Source organism: Daktulosphaira vitifoliae, unplaced genomic scaffold (assembly GCF_025091365.1).
Source record: "Daktulosphaira vitifoliae isolate Bord-2020 unplaced genomic scaffold, ASM2509136v1 Scaffold_4, whole genome shotgun sequence".
NCBI classification, from domain to species: Eukaryota; Metazoa; Arthropoda; class Insecta; order Hemiptera; family Phylloxeridae; genus Daktulosphaira; species Daktulosphaira vitifoliae.
In genome coordinates this window covers 5,203,583-5,209,791 of record NW_026099575.1, presented here as the reverse complement: position 1 = coordinate 5,209,791, position 6,209 = coordinate 5,203,583, and the positions used below count along the sequence as shown (strand labels likewise).

Sequence of the window (6,209 nt, the reverse complement as noted above, 5' to 3'; positions counted from 1 at the left end):
TTTTTTTTTTTTTTTTTTGTGTCTGAACGCTCAATCTCAGCTCTCGGTGGAACGATTTTGATGAACAATGCGTCAAAAGATTCCAAATCGTATCTAGTCGAAGATATTACCCTCAAAAATTCCCTCGTTAAACGGGGGAAATCCCCCAAAAAATTACAAATTTGAAAATCGACATTTTTTCAATTTTCATAACTTTTAAAAATGACCAAATCAATATAATTTTTTTTTATAGATACCTTAGGTATTTACCTATCATTTTATATATTTTTGTGACAATTTGACCCTTTACAAGCCCACAGGAAGGGTTTCAAAATGGTAACTTTTAAAAAAGTTCCGGAAAGACTGACACTTTTATATATACCTTAAATTAAAGCTTATGTAATATACTTAAGTTTGAAAAAAAAATTTGACTTCTGGACTTGTCTTCATGGTGAAAATGACTACCGTATGCAAAAATATGCTATTTTTGTGAAAAAATTCTTGATATTATATTTTACATTTTTTAACATTATGTTGCTATAACTTTTTAAAAAATGCATGAATCAACTTTATTCTTTAATGATAAATACTTTATATATACTTCTTTCNTATGAATCAATTCTATTCTTTAATGATAAATACTTTATATATACTTCTTTCTTTCGATATACTTTTTTTTTAAATCGGACAATTTCCCTTTATACAAAGGAAGGTTAAAACTTTAAACATGCGTATTGAAACTAGGACATTTTCCATTTAATTTTTAAAAGTATTCCGGAAATACTAACATTTTTTTACCTAACAGAACAATTCTAGGGGTGTCCCGAATGAATTTCGACAAAAAAAAATTGACCTATATAACTAAGAACCACCCTAGTATTCATATATTATAATTATAAATCGGGATAAAATTCAGAGAATAAGTGTTATTGTTGTTTTTAAATATTCTACCAATTTCTTAAAATTAAACTAAAACTTAAAATAAAAGGAAATAGGAGTTGATATTGCTTTTGGAATAATTCAATAACTTATTCTAAAAATTAAACACTATTTACAGATTGCATCGAAGCGTTTTTTATGATAGTGATTTTAATCACTGTCAGATATCATTTATAGTTGTCCCAATTATGCCACGTGCATACTGTGCCGAGGCCCCACTGTGCTACTGTTTTTTTCAATTATATTTATACGATAATTCTTGTTAAAATTATAGGAGTTAAGTATTTAAATGCTGTAGTCAGGGGTGCTAATGATGTGATAATCTCCTCCTAATTTCATGCCACGAAATAATTATTTACGACAAATTGTACTCGTAGATGGATTTTGAGCAGTCATCAAAAATAATTTTTATTGTAGAACAAAAAAAATTTTTTAGCTCCCCTTCTCCAAAAAATTGACCAATGTACTATGGAAATAGAAAATATAAAACACCAGGGCCGCCTTTAAGGAAGGGCACACCGGCCCCGGGCCCAGGGCCTCCTGCAAAAAGGGGGCCTCTTCGTAGACAATCGTTAAGTTTTTTTTTATATATATTTTTTAAAAAGAATACATGAACAAAATGAAATCAATTTATTTTAAACATAAAACTTTATATTAAACATAATACACACACATATATATATATATATTCCTTCTAAAATTTATTATATACTTCGATTAAACAGTTTTTTACGACATTTTTTAGTCGAAAAGTCGTTAATCAAACCATTTAAATCTATTTTATTTAATAAATTAGATTCGATGCACATGATACCTACTATAACTATGTTTAAACTATAGTTTAACTATTTATCTACCTTTAAGATTATCCAAAATTTTACGTTACAAACTTCAGCAAGTCATCCATAGTAGAAATAATCGATTGGGATATATTGTTTTCAAATAGGTGTCTCATCGTGTTATTCAGTACACGAAAAGCAAAAAACCAGACAGGTCATCTACGCTTAAAATTTTGATTGCCTCAATATTTTCTTTGAACACATTCAAAAATAGTTACAAAGATGAAAGTGATTCACTATTTATAGGCCGAAAGGCAAAGATTTTATCCAAGTGTGTCGTTGCTAACACTTGTTTGTTTTCATACCTATCAGTAAGCACGTTCCACGCTATATCATAATTGGCTTCCGTAATTGGTATAAATTTTATGACAGCGAGCGCGGAGCCGGACAAACACGAAAGAAAGAAATGGAATCGCCTAATTTTGTTGGAATCGACGTTCACAATAGATTCAAATGCATCACGAAAGTAGTCCAGTCTGGTAATACTACCTAATCAAATTTCAAGTTCATATTCGCATACTTGTTGTCGTATAACGCATAGTAAAATTCATTTTACTAGGGTATAACGTATGAGAATGGCTAGGCGCCGCAACAACGGGTTGCGGGGTGTTCACATTTTGAACTAGTAATGCAGCAGCACTAATATCATAAAACATGTTTTCTATTTCAACGGTCACCGACGAAGCGATAATATCGAACTGTTCGACGCTATAGAGTTCTATTAACGCGCTTACTCGATGTTCGCGAAACTGTTTTTCAAAAAATACTTAATTGACGAACGCGTACTTCAAGCTGTTCTTTAAGGTTAATGTCTGACTTAACCTTAATGGCGAATTTATGAATTTCAGTAATCGACTTAAGGGAACTATCCCATAAAGTATGTACTCCAATGAGAGTCTTTTCTTCCAGATTTACTTTTAAATGCCTCTAATACATTATATTCTAATGATTAAGACAAATAAATATCCATGCTCGAAGGACCAATGAATGAACGCAGCGCCCGGTAGTATTCACGTGAGTTCCATTAACGATCGTTGTTTTATTTTGTCTTAAGTCTGACTATGTCGAGTAAAAGGAATAGGGTGTGTGGACTGTATGAATAAATATAGAATGAATTTACAATATATAATTATTAAATGTATAATACTTGAATCATAAAATCTTATATACACCAATGTGGATAGGTAGGGCACTTAATAATAATGCCTCAATGGCGATGATATGAACAAATAATAAATTACAAATTTGGGGAAGTCTTAAAAAGAAGATGAACAAACATTATATTTATCGGCTAGTAGAAACGGTGGATGATAATGTTGTATATTGAAAGGAACAATTTAAATCAAATCCAAGTAGTTGACCAACGTGTACAATATGTTGTGAACAGTATTTTGATGTATCTCAGAAAATATATAAATCCAATGGCGATATACTGAGCGCACAATGGTTCGACGATCGCAAAGCAGATATTTTACTTTTACAACAAAACGAATACAAAAACTACTGGCTCGCAAGCGTCATTGAGCTTATAGTTGAAAATACGCTAAGATGGCGGCGACAACGCAGACATAGAGAGAAGACTGACATCAACCGGTGTAGCATAACAATATTATTAATAATCATAACACAATTTCTCGATGTGTATCCAACAATAACATTACAAAATTCTAGCGTTAAGAAACTAATTTAATAAATTTATTTTTATTTTAAGTTTTGTTATTATCTATTAATCCTTCCTTAAAACAATTTCACACTAAAAGCTACTTTATTTAAATGCTTTACTAATGCTATTAAATAGTATGTAAATTTGATTGTTGTAAAATTTTTAATAAACCTTGTTACTTAATATTTATTAGTTGATGATATTAAAAAAAGATAATGAATTGTATACACCTCTAAAAGAAATACTGGTGAAATCTATAAAGTATGTGAACAAACAGTTTGAGTTAAATCAATATAATCAGAAAAATGTCTAGTACATTAGACTCGTGTGTTTGACTATAGCAATGTATTGGTTTTTTCTCGTGTAGTAAGAGAGTTAAAAAATTGTCGAATTCTACGAATTAAGAATATTCAGCTGTATTAAATAATGATTTATCCGAGTGCATTATAAGTACTATTGTATTTCTATTATTCATAAAAAAAAGTAACAATAATATCCAGTACTGGACGTGAAAAGTGAACATAACATTTAGAGTAATCTGGGCTAAAAATAGCTTTTATTTTTTATTGCATATAACTTGAAGTATAATGTATTTATAAACATTTAAATTTTTTTATTATCTAGATAAACTAACAAAAAATACAAATTTAAATATAAATATCGAAAATCTTTAATCGATATATCGAAACAGTATATCGATATATCGTTGCCATCCCTACAGCTACGTGATAACATTAATTTTTGTAAGAATCTGAATGCATTTGTAAATTGAATAAATTCAAACAAAGTGTGCTTTTGTTATCCATTTTTTATACAAGTTAAAATGGCTAGAAGAATTGCTCAGTCGTCTGTTAAATGGATTGCTATTAGTGAACGTGTTCCTGAAGCTAAAAAACCTGCTTATTTCGCTTTTAAAACTAAATCTGATGGGTACCTCCGAAAGTATGTAAAGATCATTCAAAGATCATTTTTGATCGAATTAGATGTTTATCGCTAAATATCTTTTAAATTAAAATTTTATAGATTAATATAATATGATAAATGATTAAAAAAAAATGATATAAATTTATATTACTAATATATATTTTAAATATTGAATGAAATAATTTACAGAATGTTTGCATTATCCCCAGAAACACCTAAAATTGATTGGGACAAATACAAGAATGCTATTCCTATCGCTGGTTTAGTTGAAAATTTTGAAAAGCAATACAATGCCGTTAAAATTCCATATCCTGAAGATAAATATACAGCATTTATTGATAGCTCTGAAAAAAAAACTGTACATATTCTCTTTATTTATTCATACATATTTTTATTACTCTTTAGAAAATTGTCTTTAAAAATATTGCATTCAGATTTAAATGTTGTAATGTGAATAAAGTAAAGTGCTGTATGAACTTGGAAAAATAATCAAATTTTACTTTTTAATTAAGCCTTATTTTCGATGAATGTATCATTATTACCATACTCCACATAAATGTTAGGATTGATTTTTTTTATTGTTGAATTCTTAATGTCTTACTGCCAAAAACTAGGAATAGAAAAATTAGGAAATATTGCTCTATATCTCCTATATGTTTGAAAATTCCAAAGTAAGATTAATTTTCTATTATTACTCAGCAAATCGATAAAGAAAAATGCACTAGATCATTTTGTACCAGCTAATTAAGAGAAATATAAAAATACCTTAAAAAGAATTGTTTTTTTTTTTTTAATTGTCGTATAAAAGTAAAAATAATAAAATTTAAAGGTTTTATTTTTGTGCTTTTAAATTTTACTATTTATTCATATAATGTCATTGTCTAACTATTCTCTTATGAAAATTACAGATGCAAGAAATAGAAGAATTTAAAAAGGTAGCTGCCTCTAATATTAAAGAAGCAGAATTAAGGATCGAGGAAATTAAGAATTTGTTGCCATATTCCCAAATGACTTATGAAGATGCTGCTTATATTGAGCCTGATTTGACATTAGATCTTGAAAACAAGCCATCATTCTGGCCTCATCAAGAAATTGATTATGTATTTGACGAGCCGCAAGAAGAAGGGTCAGGAAAACAAAAAAAAAGTTGAAGCTGCCCATTAAGTTTTTCATTTTGTTAGTTACATTATAATTTTACTGAATTTTCAAAAAATATATTGGAATAAATATTTATATAAAAGGAAAATATANATAATTTTACCCAATTTTCAAAAATAATTTTGTAATAAATATTTATATAAAAGGAAAATATATTGTATTATTATTATAAATTGTTTAATTTCATAAAAATTTTAGTCAATTTTACTAAGATTTGATTACAGATAAAAAATTTAGTGTTGTATTCATAACTGTTCGAGATTATATAATCTTTTGAGTGCAAAATTACGAGATTCACCGAGCACGTGGTTAAGCCTTGCGCTCATGTCAGCGGTATTTTTATTAGAATCGTGATAATCTCATCTTTGAACGGTAGCGCCACACAAAAACAACCGATACACCACGTGTGGTAGTATGTGTAAACCAGTGATCACAGAATTCATCCTCTGTTGTAGGAAGTAGCGGTGCTGACACGGTTCTTCTATTGTCCAGAATTGACGCAACAAACTGTCAACAGGTGGGCTAAGAGCCACGGCAAGTGACGTTAGTGGCTATGGTGGGGTGTCAGTGAGCGAGACTGTACTTACTGATATCCATCCTAGATAGGTGTCAAGCCCGGAGGGTAAACCTTTCATGTATATGATCTCCGCCTTTGGACGTACAGTATGTGAAAAGACATCTCCGCCCAACAACATATCAGTCGTACC

The 6,209-nt window shown here is 29.4% G+C and overlaps 1 pseudogene; it reads left to right on the top strand.

Moving 5' to 3' along the window:
- The first annotated feature begins 4,085 nt into the window (after positions 1 to 4,085).
- Positions 4,086 to 5,580, top strand: LOC126904458 (ATP synthase subunit d, mitochondrial-like; annotated as a pseudogene).
- The last annotated feature ends 629 nt before the right edge of the window (positions 5,581 to 6,209 follow it).